The sequence below is a fragment of the Hermetia illucens genome, chromosome 6 (genome assembly GCF_905115235.1).
Source record: "Hermetia illucens chromosome 6, iHerIll2.2.curated.20191125, whole genome shotgun sequence".
Taxonomy (NCBI): Eukaryota; Metazoa; Arthropoda; class Insecta; order Diptera; family Stratiomyidae; genus Hermetia; species Hermetia illucens.
In genome coordinates, this window is record NC_051854.1 from 81047882 (window position 1) to 81064060 (window position 16179).

Consider the following 16179-nt stretch of genomic DNA (forward strand, 5'->3'; position numbering starts at 1 on the left):
TGTCCAGTAGACCGTGCGAGGAATTTTACAAGTAGCGTCCGTATACCAAATCGTCTCGGATCCCGTGGTATGGCCTAGCCGAGATCTATATATGATAGAGAAGATTATGAAGACAAAGAACCGAGTACCTTACATGACGAGGTATTTTTGGCTTTTGGTTTCACCTCCACAAAATTGGCAGATCACGATATCAGCCTGTATTCACTGCGATGGCATGGTTAACGCTGTCTGCCGCGCTCACTTTTTCTGCCGAAAGTGGAAGTTTCTTCCGGACTCATTATATGGAGTTATACTGTAAAGTGAGGTTATATAGAGTCGGCCGGATTGGAGTGACAGACGAGTAGATAAGGCTGCTTAAGTAACGGATTATCAATAGCACCATGTCATGTATCAAACGGTTCATGGCCAGTAATTTAAAAGCAGCAGACATCTGTTACCCTGTCAAACTCATGATCAGTTTAGCTCAATCCATCTATGTGGAGAGTGTCGTGACCAAACATTCATATGGGAAATTCATAGTGTCTAAACTCGATATTAGTGAGCTAAATTCGTCCTCCGTCCGGATAGCTGAGTGGTTAGAGCACTAGGTTGTCGTACGAAAGATCGCGCTTTAAATGTCACTGGTGACAGTGTCATTTGTATCGTGATTTGTCGTGGAATACTAGTCGAGTCAGCTGTGAATGAGTACATGAGTCAAATCAGGGTAATAATCTCGGACGAGCGCAATGCTGACCAAATTGCCTTCTGCAGGGTACTATAAACCTATAGTGTACCGTTACGGTCTTGAATGAAGTACTCTCCCTGATCTAATATGAGTTGTTCCGCCAACGATTATTATCATTATTTCCGAGTATCACAATCTCGGTAGATACCGGATTTTACCTAATGCCAGCACTAAATGCTAAGCATTTAGGTTCAGACAGTCCTACCGACTTAAAAACTAAAGAGGAGCTGGTGGTGGTGGTCGGTGGTAGGTCAATGGGAGAATCCGTCGAGAACTCCCCGCAACATCGATCACGTATGCAGAATGGTGTACTTCTGCATGGTTTGAAGCAGACTGCGCGAGAGTCCCAGGATATCAAGGGAAGTCGTGAGGGAATTAGGAACAACACCTGCAGCTAACAACATTATGGGAATTACAAGCACCCGCTCGAGATGCCAAATTTCTTTTATTTCTCGAGCCAATGGCTCATATTTTACCTTCTTCTCCACGCGTTTCCGTTCGATATTGCTATTAAGGGAGACAGCAACATCAATAATATACACGGAGCGACCCATCTCGTCAACTAATAGTACGTCAGACGTCTTATGTAGAGTATCGCGACCAGTCGGAACTTGCCGGTCCCAATAGATGCGGAAAGCAGAACTATTAAGTAATACTTGCGGCTCATCGGTAAACCGGACATGTTCCCGTGATCAGCCCATGCTTGCATGCAAGGTTTTGATGGATAACCTTACATACAGCATTATGCCTGGTGATGTATTGCACCGGTGCCATAACAGTACAGCCAGAAATGAGATGGCCGAAGGTCTATAACGCCGAACCACACATTCTGCACTGGTCGTTCTCCACCCGTTCTTTCATGATGAGCTTCGATGCGGGGGCCACCAATACTATGTCCAGCATGCGGTTCGTGATGATATTTACGGATGGCTTGGATTCGACATTTGTCTAATCCACACTCCATCCGAATATCACGGCTGAACATGTCTACTATTCGCAACAGACTTCTGAGATGATCTTGAATACAAGCATACATCTTGGCGTAATCTAAGTACATCAAGTGTGTCAGTTTGCACTTAGCACGTAGGCCATATTTTATCGCAAAACCATGCCCTCTTCCATCATTCAGTAACCATGAAAAGGGATTCAGTGCCATACAAAACCAAAGGGGGCTCAACGAATCCCCCTGGAAGATGCTCCTCCGTATACGAATGGGCTCTGAGATATTAGCACCCTCAGATATTCGCACTGATAAGCTCGTATGCCACCCTTCCAGGACTGTCCCCAAAAATTTTATTAGTTTGTGATCAATACGATACAGATGTAGGACATCGATTAGCCACGTATGCGGGACGCTCTAGAAAGCCTTGGGATAACCGATATAGGAACTAAAGAGGTTTCTTTGGCTCTTTGCAACCTCTTGAACCAATTCGGCAGCTCTTCTACTCCTCGGCAGTCGAGGTGGGCATTGACCCTTCCATTAATAATCGACGTTATGAATTTGTAGAGGGTTGGTAAGCAAGTAATCGGTCTTGTGTTTGCGGGGTCCTGCACCGCGTCCTTCTTAAAGATAAGGTAGGTAATCCCCGCAGTGAGGAAAGGTGTAAATTCCTCCGCCCGACTCATGACCTCATTTATACTACGTGCCAACCGACTGTGTACGCTGGTCAATTTCTTGTATCAGAAATTCTGCACCCGATCCTGACCTGGGCCCATCTAGTTCTTCGAGCTGTTTATGGCTCGTCAAACTTCTTCTTCGGTAACATCCGCAAAATTCATGCCATGCGGGTGCCTTCGGCGATAATCCACTCAGCATGCACAGCATGCTGGGCAGGTAACCCCAAAAGTCCACCCCAATACTCTTTCGCTTCCGGCACCGAAAACTATACTGTCTGGACGCTCTGTTGGGATTCGTTGAGAGATTTGTAAAAGCTCCGCTGGTTCTTCGCGTATGTTGCATTCTGGACACGTCTGGAATGACTTTCGCCATATCGTCGTAACCGACTGCATATGACAGAAAGTTTCTGCTTTCTTCTGAATTTCAACTACAGGTGTCTCACTGGGGATGGCATAGTTTCTGTAAACCCTCTGAACTTTATTTCTCACCCTGGCATTGCCAGTGCTGATCTGAATCAGTCTAGCAATGTCCTGCCTTAGTGAGTCCCGCCGACGTTCCAAACGAATTTTCCATGGATCTCTTTGGTCACTCTAACCAATAATACGAAAGAGAATCTTTTGACCGTGCAATCTGATAGCCGCAACTGCACCACAATACACAAGTGATTGTAGTTTCACCAGCGACATATCAGCATACAGCCGAGATGCAAGCTCATCAATGATTTGAGATGGAATTCTCGGAGTTGCCGGAGATGCATAGAGCCTGGGAATACCTGGTCTATGCAAAGGATCGATATCCGAGAATTCTATACACGCTCTTTGGAATTCATCCAGAACCTCAGCGGAAACTTCAGCTGGACGGTGGAGAAGAGTGCTTCGGCGAGTACTGAAACTGCTTCTGCCCCCATTGACTCTCGGTCACCACTTTCCCGGATAACCTTAAGACGAACACGCTCCCTGATGGTGGCCTGGATTGTGTCGCTGCGAGTTATAAAACGGCATTGGTCTGCGACTCGCTGCACAGTCACGTGTGCGAATTGAGGAAAACACTCGACGAATCTCTGGCGCAACAAGGAGCGGTATTATTAATGTTATAACTTCGTCTTCAGTGGCGGTTAAGAGATAGGTTAATGAATGTCAGTGGCATCTGAAAGTCTGAGTTATACATTAAGTTTCACAGTTTTAAGCTGAATTTGAGCAGTTTCGACCGATAGCCAAAGAAGGACTTGACGCTCTAGGGAAAATGATTCATTTTCGAAGTAAACTGAGGATCTCTATAACTAACCATTTGTAAGACACACAGCAAAATAATGAAATTAGCACTTTTCTTGTAGAACCTCATAATGCGGACGAAAATACACAACTGATTGATAAATACGAATCGAGTAGTATTAGCAGTGAAATTATCAAGAAGGACAATTTGGGAATATTAGTTTCCTTTGAATCTGAAAGATTTGACAATTATTTAAGTTCCATTATCGGGACTTCCAATATTCATAAATATTAGGTTTCCCATAAACCGTTCTGAACGTCTGTGGGATTATATGTACCTATTTCGATGCTATTTGTGCAATTGTAATCCTGTAGGCTTAGGTACGAGGCCATAGCAGACAAGAAGGGATGACTTTATACCGAACTGAATGTCATGGCCTCGGTGAATTATTAGCAAGCCAGAAACTAAATTTGGAATGAAATATCGCATGAGTTGCTAATTTGTTGCGGTCAAGGTGCAAAGTTTTCTCATTGTGATTTGGTAACTTGCACTGAGACAGTTGGGAAACTCTAGTTTGAACTCTAAATTGTATGGTCGATATTGGAAAGTCTAAGGACACAATTGTTGGGAACTGCGAAGCGCATTTAGGCCATAGCTCTACAAAACAAACGACTAACTTAATCAATTGAGCCACAGATGAAATGCTAAATGGTTTTGTGAGGTTATTTGGTGAATTGAAACTTTGAACACTGAGACCGTCCTTTGGGTATATGCATCTGGTGCTGAAAGGGGAAATTGAATGCCAGGGAAACTTCTTTTGAATATCCTTCCTATAAGTGAAACTATTGGCGTGTCTGCAGGGCTTGCAGGCATCCTATTAATGAAAACAGCACCGCGTACTCTATTGAGAAAAAACCTGGCCTGAATTGAGCGAATGTTTCCTTCTTTATAGACCTCCATGGAGCATTCAAGGGAAATGTCAACAACATGCAATTTCATACACTCAAGAATACAACTTTGAACTTCTCTGATTTTTATTGCAAATGCAGTATTTTCCGCAAAGTATTTTAAGGATCTGCCGCATTTTTCTCAAATAGTTGCCTTGCCTTGCCTGCAAGTGGAACATGGAATAGGAAACCTATTTCAAATACAATTTCGTAAAAATTGTTTAAGGTGAAATCAAGAGCAGATACATGAGAGCGTTCAAAATCTTTTGCGAGTCAGAGACGGAATTCTGGGCTCAATGTACGACTTGCTCCTTTGTATGCCATTTATATTGCCCTAGACATCAGCTATAAACCGTCTTCTAGGATACGTAAAAGGCAAACGAACGCTCGTTTCCAGCAACTACTCGTTTGCAGCTTTACAATTTCTTTATATTTTCTGTTATGGATAAGGTCTTTTTCAGATAGTTGAGGTACGTACGATATAATTCATTTCCTCAGGATGTGGCTGTTGCTTTTTTTCGGTTTGAAACGTACGAAGTATGTATGAAGAATTTGTTTGAGAGTTCTCCTTTCAGTTGCATACAGACGAGAAAATTGTGGAGTGTATTGATAAAATTGCATCTCTGAAATGAAGTAATGTGAATTGGAGTTCTACTGGTAGAGATGCTTTTGACAATGTAAAAAACGAAATTGAAATATACGTCGTGCCTGTCAAAAGGGGACGATGCAAAATAGGACAAAAATTCCACATGAGTTGTTCAGTTTGCTTAAAGCTATAAATTGGAATGCTCGGAGAAAATTGAATGTAATAGCGAACATCCAAATAAATTTTACTAAATGTACTCGTATATTGACTATTAAAAGGACTAAAAAAAGAAGTATTATCTTCAAAAAGCTCATAGCTTTATTGTAGTTTTATGCTAAAATTGCAACTCTGCAAAGAGAACCCTTGGTTTTTTCTAAAATTCTGTCACGTGCTAAAGAGCGTAGAGTAGAGTTGACAGAAATTGGCAAAGGAACCGTAGGCTAGAATGGAAAAAAGACCTTAAGTTTTCTAACTTAGCAAGGATAAGACGGAAGCTCGATGCTTTGCTTTTGTTACATGAAAATACTTGCATGCGCGACTTTCCCATTTCCACGTAGTTAATGATATGTATTATATGTCATACAATTAACTCCGCCATGCTATTAACATAGGACGTTAGCAAGTTAGCCCGAACAAAACAAATAGGTGACTGCCCGCTAAATGTTGACACCTTAACTGGAAAAACCGAAGAACTCGCAAGAGCTCATTGGAAAAGGCGCATTGATATCTGTGTTTAGCAAGAAACACGATGGTCTGGTGCCAGAAGCTGCGACATTGAACGCGAACGCGGTAAAAATCATTATAAACTTCTCTATTTTAGTAGCCCACACATTCAATATGGTATTGACATTACCATCTCAGAGGGTTTCCGTGATGCCATTAAAGAAGCTGAACGATTTGATGATCGGCTGATTCAGTTCACCATTATATTAGCTGATCGCACTATTCACTTTTCCACCGCATATGCACCACAGGAAGGTCGACATGATGCCGAGAAAGATGCTTTCTGACAACTTCTCGACGAAAAGACTTCTCACGTGTTGCTATATCATCATTGCCGGCGACCTTAATGGTTATGTGGGTGAAAAGGCAGACGGTACTAGGTGCCATGGGGGAAAGGGTTTCAGCGCTATGAGGGCGGCAAGCGTATAATCGATTTGGCGGACAGTTATGACCTTGTACTTATGAATACATGGTTCATCAAACGATTGTCTCACCTTCCTCCATTTTAGAGTGGGAACGGTAAAACGCAAATCAACTATATTCTTATAAGGCGCTGACATTTTACCACTGTCACTGATTGCAAAGCCGTTCCCTATGAGACCATCGCACCTCAACATCGGCCGATGATTGCCGTAAGTCACCGATAAAATAGCGTGAGCGCACTGGCCTGCCGCGCATTAAATGATGGCGATTTCGAGAGAAGAAAGAGGAAAGGACCTCACTTACCCGATTACCGACCATTATGAATGTGGAAGAGTCGTGGCCCCCTAGTGAAGGTTTCATGGGGTTGTGGTTGCGTTCAAGTGACCTTCGGGTCTCAGCGTGGTCTTGCGTTTCAACACCGATGCCGTCCTCCTTAGTTCGGTAGAGATTTTGGTAGATCTTTCATCCACCAGTATAGATGCTGAGCCATGCACTTGGTATAGACTGGTACCGTTGTAGCCTGCTGCAGCGAAGCTCTGATTTTGGTCACAAAACCAATCCGCGTTTTGAGAAGACCGTAGGATTAAGTCCACGAGGCAGGTACTCACTTTAAGTTCGGTGACGTAACTGTCAGCGCAACTGAAGTCGAGGAAGCCATAAAACGAATGAATTCAGGCAAAGCCACAGGACCTGACGACATTTCATCTGAGCTCTGGAAAGCGAAGAGCTGAGACCCAACACTGTGGCTCAGTGAATTCTTTAATCGGGTTATTCAGGAAGGAAGAACACCATCTGACTGGCAAGAAAAGGAAAAGTAGTCCAAAAGAATGATCAAATTACCATCCGATCCGGTTACTTTCCCATACCATGAAGATTTTTGAACGCATTCTTGACAACCGTATTCGCGAAATCATTGGAATAACCGTGAATCAAGCCGGATTTGTCAAAAACTGCGGAACTACTGACGTAATACAAGTTGCGCCGTTAGGGAAACACCGTGAGAAGCATCACCCTCTTTACATAGAATTTTTACATCTTTAGAACCCGATTGACCGTGTGGCACACGAATTCATCTGGTATGTTTTACGCCACTTAATGTCAGAAGAACTCCTGCGCGGGCTGCAATTCTTCTACCACATTCCGAAAAGTTGGAAGTATGGCGGGTGTATCAAAACCGCATCGTGTCCCTGTTCGTGTTCATCAGGGAAGCGCCCTCTCACCAGCATCCAGCATCCAGATCAGGCATTTGATAGAGCCAAATGGAGAAACCGATCACGACGAGCCAACCCCGCTTGTGAACAGGACCAAGGTTGAAGAAAAAGAAGAGTATGTCACACAATTGATTTGAGTGTGATATTGACATTCTACGCCATGTAACAATAAATTTGCTCGAAGGACACGGTACCTTTATTAATAATATCAGAATTTCCACCAAACTTTCTACTATGGTAGGCAAAATGCCAATGCCACTGCAACATTTTATGATTTTCGGATAATTTTCCGCAAATTAGTAAAAGCAAAGTAATATGCTGAGTTATCGAAATTTCAACAGGTGGCGGATTTTACATACAACTAGTGCCAGGCAGTTAGGCTTGGACAAATCTACCTACTTAAAAAGAATAGAGGGAGCTTTTATGGTAGTGGCAAGGTAACGGAAACATTCTTGGTGATACACCACAGCAAGGAGTATATTCATATAGTTGCTGCCATTTAGTGGGGGGAAACGCGCCCCCCGAGACGCCGGTAATTCTCCTTTAATATTCTGTGTCAAGTGTACCTTGCTCGTGGGCTATCTTGGGTGAGTGGATTCCACTCCATCGCGCTGGCAGCAACGTAATTGTCCCTTCTTTTTTATGTGTGAGCTCCACTGCTATCTCCGCTTTCCAATTGTTCACCCCACTTATGTACTCACTTTGCCTCAATCTGAACACGAGTCGCCTCGCCTCGCGTTTTTACGTATACCCCAAGTCACCTTTAGCCACTCTATCTAGTGCAACGAGGATTACATTTTACGTATGGCGTCCATGACAAACTTACCAGCGCAGTCAATGTCGAAACGCCAAGCTCCTCCACCTCTTCATCGTAACTTTTAGTCCAAAATTTCAACAATTTTCACTTTCCGAGACCAGACCGATGTTTCGCTGTATAGAGAAATTCGAAGCAGTGGAATTCCACGAAATAACACACAATTGCCACAATTGCCAGCGAATTGAACATGTTGCTTCCAACTGTAATCGGCTTTCAACTGCAAATTCCTACAGAAGCAGGTGGAATTTTTCGACCACACGATTACCCCTGACGAATTCATACTTCCGACACCCAACAAGCGTGTGGAAAAGACAATGTCGTTGTAGACGCTTTGTATCGAATCTCGGAGGTCACAATCCCCGCCGCGGTCGATTATACGGCAACCGCCCAAGCGCAGAAAGACGACGCCGAACTTCAACATCTAAAGGCAAACTCCAAATATCAGTTGAAGAGTTTCCTATCTTCGGATCAAATTTCTACTTACTCTGGTAGTCCTTAGACAAGGCACCTAGGCCATTCATTCCGGCTGATTTCGGCTAGGAAGTATTATAGTCTATGCAAAAGGACGTAAACTCTTTGGCCAAATAGTGCATCGTGTGCGAGGAGCGGCGCTTTGTGAAACTCGCACGGATACAATTGTTACCTCACAATCATCGACAACTTCAGGCGGGGGCCTGTAGCAATACCTCTGACTGACATTACTGCACAATCATGTGTGAGGCGCTCTGTCGAGAATTGATCCCGCGCTTTGGTGTACCAGCCATAATCATCATGGACCAGACAGTCCATTTTCAGTCTACTCTTTTCTCGGAGTTAGGCAAGCTTCCGGATTTCAAACACCACAGGACCACTGCATACCATTCGTAGCCCAATGGGACGCTGGAACGTCTCAACCGGACGCCGTCTTTCGTTAACCTCGGCCTTCGCACAGCCTGTCGGGAGAAGTTCATGGCCAGCTCCGCGGAGATGTTGTATGGGAAGAACCTGTGGCTCCGCGCTGACTCTGCGCTGGATATTATAGCTGGGTTAAGCGACTGCAGCATGCTGCGCCTGCTCAGGGACGTGGTTTCGAAACTGCGGCCGTCTTCACCTTCCCAACATACGATACCGGAGGTCGACACCCCCCGAGACCTTGAGACATGCTCGGTGGGAGGGAACGCTCAACGCGGGGTTACGTTCCGGGTTCTTCCGTTGAACCCACACGGCTTCAGCTGGCGGCGGAGTGATGTGGCGGCATATCGGAGGCAAGAAGTGATCGTACAAGGTGGGGCAAAGTAATCACTCTATTGTGAAACGCTATAACTTTTGCAAATGGCGTCAATTGTCAAAGTAAACAAATGCAGAATACAAATCGACAAGCGATGGATCGATTTACTCCGCAAGAACGCATAATAATTGTTTTTATTTTTTTGCGCAACAACTCATCGGTTGTGTCGATACTTCCGAAGGCTGGTTTCGGAAAAGCCCTTCTGCTGAGAATACCGCTACTGTTGCCTAAGATGTCGAAGAGGAGCCCGGAACATCGACTAGACGACGTGCCACGCAATTGGGCATTAGCCGGCAGTCCCTACACAGAATTTTGGTGCAAGATTTGAAGACGTTCTCTAACAAAGTGCAGACAGTGCATCAGCTGTTAAGTGTTGACGGCCGAACGCGTCTAACCAACGGTCAAGTAATCCTGAATCTCAAGGAGGAGGAGAACGATTTTTCATCTAAAATTATTATGAGTAATGAGGCTCATTTCCATCTTAGCGGTTACGTGAATAAGCAAAATAATCCTTTCTGCGGCACCGAAAATCCGTACCTACGAGGAGCCATTACGTCCGCTCAGAGTTACAGCGTTGTGTGGTGTTCACGCTGGAGGAGTCATGTGCTTCCAACAGGACGGTTTAATGGCGCACACTCGGCAACATTTCCGAGCCTCTTAATCTCTCGTGTTAGTGATTTGCACTGACCGGCCAGATCATCCAATTTAACTGTTCCAAACTTCTTTTTATGATGCTTTTTGAAGCCGCAAGTTTACGTTAACAAGCCTCAGACTTTTGAAGTCCTAAATTCGAATGGATTAAATAAACAACTTTCAAAAGGAGAACCAGAGTTTTTCATTAAAAAGGACATCGGGTGATAACTTTTACCCCACCTTGTTCGTCTGTATATTTCACTTGAGAGAATAATAATAATAATAATCGTTGGCGCAACAATCCATATTGGATCAGGGCCTTGAAGTGTGTTAGAGCACTTCATTCAAGACCGAAACGGTACACCACAGTACACTGTGGGAGGCAATGTGGTCAGCATTGCGCTCGCCCGAGATTATTACCCTGATTTGACTCAGGTACTCATTCACAGCTGAGTCGACTGGTGTCCGACATCCAGTCACGATAACAAATTCCTCTGCCCCCAGCGAGATTTGAACCGCGACCTTCCGCTACGACAGCCTTGCGCTCTAACCACTCAGCTATCCGGACACACTTGAGAGAAGCAAATTATTAAATATTTTAACCAATAGTGGAGACAGTGTCAGGTCTCAACCGCCCTGTCAAGGAGTTCAATTAAAGAGATTCTTTTGGTCTGTCCAACACCTAATAGCAGTCGCTGCTGACATGTTTCATTCAACATACGAGGGAGAGGTCCTATATTTTAGCCTGTATGTCACGATCTAATATCAGTGCTGCTTTTTGCCAACGAAAGTCTCCTAGTTGGGAACTTTATTCACTAGCAAATTTGAAAGAATCAAAGGGTAGTATAGGTCCCAGGGCCAAACGTGGATTGGTACCCACAATGGAGCATAAAACCTGGGAAACACCTGTTGAACCAATCCCAACAGCTCTACTACCAAATTCTATCTGCACCTCCACGTGGTGACCGCTGGGAGCTCTTTCTTCACGAAAAAGGATGAAGGTGAGTTTCCCGCGCCTAAAAACGCGGCAAATTGTCCTCCATCTGAAATCTGATTTCCGACAGAATGGGCATATTGGGGCGATGAGTTGAGTACTTTGATGAACTACTGGACAACCAGAACATCGGCGAGTTGGAGGTCCCTCCAACTGAAGAAAACGGACAAATACTGCTACCACCAAGTATAGGGGAAACAGTCGGTGCAATTCATCTGCTTAAAAATCATAAGTGACCAGGATCCGATGGAGGCGACCAATTACACCAAGTGGTTCATCAACTTGTGCTCAACGTGCGGGACAGCGAATCAATGCCTGACGACTGGCAAAGAGGCATTATCTGTCTCATATATAAAAGGGAGATATCATACAGTGCAGCAATTATAGAGGTATCATGTTGCTGAATACCGGCAAGTGATGGAAATACTGTTGAAATATGGACATCAGTTGCATCGACTTTAAAGCCGCTGTGATAGCATAACCAGAGTAAAACTGTACACGGGCATGACAGAATTCGGTATCCCGACGAAATTGATAAGACTGACTAGGTTGACTCTGACCTATGTGTGAGGCCAGATGAAAGCAGCAGGATCACTCTCAAGACCATTCCACATCAACAACGGTCTATGACAAGGGGATGCCCTTTCATGCGTCCTCTTTAACCTGGCCCTCGAAGGAGTGATCCGTGATGCTGAGGTAAATGCGAGAGGTACGATCCTCTTTAAGTCTACCAAACTACTGGCCTATGCTGACGATATCGACATCATGGGAAGAACGATCTGAGACGTACAAAGTGCCTTCATCTAGATCGAGCAGGCGTTAATCGGCGCAAGATCTTGAAGGCAAGACAAAATATATGGTGACAACGTCAGCAAAAACCAACTAACCAACAACATCAAACTGCACTGGTCAAACGGGAAGAATAAATTTGGAAGAATGCAACTTTGAGACCGTTGATAATTTCTCCTATCTAGGGTCGAAAATCAGAACCGATAACAGCTGTGATGATGAAATCTGTGCACGTCTGTTGGCAGCCAACAGAGCCTATTTCAAGTTACAAAAACTGTTCCGCATGAAACGTCTCACCATAGGTACTTCCTTCTTCTCACCAAGGCTCTTACTGTACAAGATATTGATCTCCCCAGTCCTCATCTATTCCTTGGAGACTTAGGTTCTTAGCAAAAAAAATTGCGAACTCTTGACCGCGTTCGGGAGAATAATCCTCCCAAGAATTTTTGGCCCCCCTAAATAACGACGAAATCAATGACCAATCAATGGTTGTGGATAAAATCCGGCTCAATAGGTTACGGTGGGCGGGTCACTTAATTCGTATAGCTGAGGATGATCCAGCCTGGAAAGTCTATAAGAGCAATATCTATGGTAGAAAAAGAAGACGAGGCAGACCCTGCCTGAGATGGAGCGATGGCCTAAGTGAGTACACCAGACAGTTTTTAGGGATATCGAATTGGTGAACCTCGGTGCAAAACCGGGATATCTAGAGTTCCTTATTAAGGCAGGCCTAGACCGAATATCCGTTGTTGCGCCATTGATGGTGATGACGTCACGATCTAATGTCAGTGCCATTTTTTGTGAACGACAATCTCCTAGTCAGGGACTTTAGTACCGAGCGAAACTGAAAAAATTGAATGGAGCTTGCTTTTAGTTTGTACACCAATCTGACTAGAAGCTATTAACTGGTTTGATAGAAGTGTATTTTGTGTTATTCTGAAAAGCAGGCGTATTTCTGTTGATTGGTTATGATATTTGTTGCTTTGTTTCTATGTGAGACTGAAAACCTTGAAGCTTACAAACAAAGATGTATGTAAACATTGGTACCATTATATGTTTGACAAATCCGCAATGAGTTTCCTCTTTTGCTTTGAAGAGCTAATACGCAGCATTAAAATAACATCAAAATCGCTGCGAATCTCTATCAAAGAGTCAACCCACCCCCACCTCATTTCAAATTAACTCAAGCTGGTGAAGTACTTAACTGATTACTCCTGAAATCCCAAGCAGCTACTCAACCTGCCAAGCATGGGAGATCAAGAGCGGGTGATGCCACACACTTGAGCCCGTCTTACAAAAGTCACGTTAAATCGATGAGCGTCAAAGGACACGCCAGCATACTTTCCTTCATGCCGCACATATGCTTTAAAAATTTCTAATTTCCGATACAGATAAAATCGCTTCCAAAGCAATTTCGCATTTCATTCACGCGACTGAGTTAATGGCACTTAGGGGTTTTTGGGTGTGGTGTTTCCATTATCTTGAATACACACAACTTGGTGTACTCACATATATATGTATACGTGGGGATGTAATGTGATCCTGGTACCCTTTTCAGAAACTGATTTGCTTTTGTCTTGCGGGTATTAAAATATATTGCGATGGAGGCATCATGAGTCGGCGTATATTCACATGTGTGATGGAGGGAAGTTCGGTGGTTGAACACTTGGTTTTGTGAATTATGATGATACGTCTTGGGGCTAATTTTTCAGCTGGGAGGGAGTCCAGGGGTTTAATTTTTCCCTTTTTCATCTCTGTCAAAGTGAAAGAAAAATATTACGATTATTCCATCAGGGCAGGCGATATGCATGTATCCCATATTGAGTTCTTTTTTGGTGTAGCAGCATGAGGCATGAGGCCCACATTGGGCGCCGAATTGAAATACGCAATATATCGCTGTCGAATATGAGTATTCTACTTTTAATACCGTAATACCTTATGCAGATGGCAATAAATTAATTGCCATGGATAATTTATAGTGTCGCTTACGCTTTTAGCTTCCAATACAAGAAGAGTTTGGTGGCCTTGCGGCTTCGATTAGGGCAGAGGAACTCATCAGACGTGGCCTCACCTCTGCCTTGGGAACAGCGTAACAAAAGCGGCTCCAGGCTGGCATTAGCACACTTCTATAAATTACCAGGTTGCTCAATAAGTTGTGCGGTTCGATGAGAAAACCACAATTTTATGGTTTGATATACACTTTATTCCGTGAACATCAATAAACTTGTTCGAACGAGTTTCCAATTTATGAATTCCATCCCTGAAGTGAGAATCTGGAAGCGCTGAAAAATGCGTTTCCTCAGCTGTTATGATATCATCATTTGATGAAAAACGCTTTCCACGTATGAAACAGATGGAAGTCGCTAGGGACCAAATCTGGTGAATACGGTGGATGCTCCAATTCGAACTTGAATTCATGGATTTTAACCATTGTCAAAATGCTTTTGTGACACGGTGCACTGTCCTGATGAAAAGGCATTTCTTTCTTCGGCAAATCTAGTCCTTTTTACGAATTTTTTTCTTCAGTTGGCCTAAAAGGTTATAACAATATTCAGAATTTATTGCCTTACCAGTTTGCAAGTAATCTATAAACAAAATTCCTTTCGCATCACAAAAAACTGCCCCCGCCTCCCAACCCCCTTAATCACAACGTAAAAGGATATCACTCACTGAATCTCTGGGAGTTCATAGTTCCCACCTTCTCACCAAATTTCGTGTTAATCGGTGCAGCTATTTCTGAAAAATGTGCGTGTGACAGACAGACAGACAGATGCCGCAAGCCAGTAATAATAGCTGGCGATTTTAACGCTTGGGCCGAAAATTGGGATAGTCGCGAAAAAAAATGCTAGAGGCCGCATGTCGCCCGAAGTATTTTCACGTCTGAAAGTCGTTCTGGCAAATACTAGCGGCGTCAATACTTTTCGGAGCCAGGATACTGCATTATCGGGTTGGACATCCAAAAAACTTGATGAAGAAATGTTTGAGGATGTCGGTGGGAAATGCACGAGAAAAGATGGCGCAGGTCTTTGAAAAGTTACAAAAAGTGTGTGACGCTTCTATGCCCCGCCGCACGATACTCAAAAATTGAATGCCCAACTTCTGGTGGAATGCCAAAATTGAAGAGCTTCGTAAAGTTTGCCTTAAAGCAAGAAGGCACAGCCCACGTAGCAGAAACCGGTCTGAGTCTGAAGAGTTGCACAACCAATATAAGAATGAGAGGAAAGAATTTCAAGCAGCCATCTCTAGAAGCAAAACACTTCATGAGGTTATGCAAGAAAGTGGACTTCGACCCATGGGGAGGTGCAGACAAGGCAATTATGGCAACAGTCAAGGGAAAGCGCTCACTGCCGATCACCAACCCTGATTTGCTGCAGGATATCATTAGCACTCTCTTCCCACAAGTTTCAAGTGAATCGAACCTACCCATTGTCCTAATAGATCCCGGTGAAATTCCCGAGGTAACCACGAAAGAAGTCCTGGAAGCCGCGAAGAAGATGGAAAACTTGGGAGACAGTTTTGGCATCGGTCAACTTCCCAGGCGAGGACATCTATATTCCAACGGAGTTAGTCGTTAGATTGGTGAACTTCTCGAGAAAAAGGTGCTGCCACTTCTTCTCGGCTGTACTCACCACAAAGTCTGGGAAAGTAACGACACTAACCGAACAGGTGAGTGCCTTACTGAATTTATTCTAAGCAATAGGAATATACGAAATTGGGAACAATCAAACATGCGTGATCAGCGCTAACCAGAAGTACTAAACATAAATCTAGGGATATTCAGATGAACGGGTTGGTCAAGAATTGGAGGGTGTTGGATGAGCCCTCTATGACGGTTCACAGAATAATCATGTTCGACATTGAGGCTAATTACAAAGTAAACGGAATAGTAAGGAATCCCAGGAGAAGAGATTGGGACTCTTATGTAAGGCACCTGGGGGCATAAACTCCAAAGATCAGCTTGGTTGAGTATCATTGAGGCAATGAGGAGATACCGTACATATGCAGGCATGGACGGCGACCTGCAGAATACCCGAAGGGAGATTGATATATTTTCTAGGCGACATACTAAATTACTGATACCGATAGCTAAAGCCGAAGTTTCATTTCGACAAGAAATTTGAAACACGTTGGAGGATATTAAACCATTAACTGATTACGGGGTACACTGACCAATCGCTCACAGCAGAGGGAGCGGGTATCGTATTGATTGGTTCAAGGAAAACGTACTTTGAATC

General features: G+C 43.9%; 1 protein-coding gene across 3 annotated transcripts in view; it reads right to left on the reverse strand.

Moving 5' to 3' along the window:
* Nucleotides 1-16179, reverse strand: part of LOC119660213 (neuroligin-4, Y-linked) — a 329531-nt gene that overhangs the window by 122826 nt on the left and 190526 nt on the right. The gene's annotated exons all lie outside the window — the stretch shown is intronic.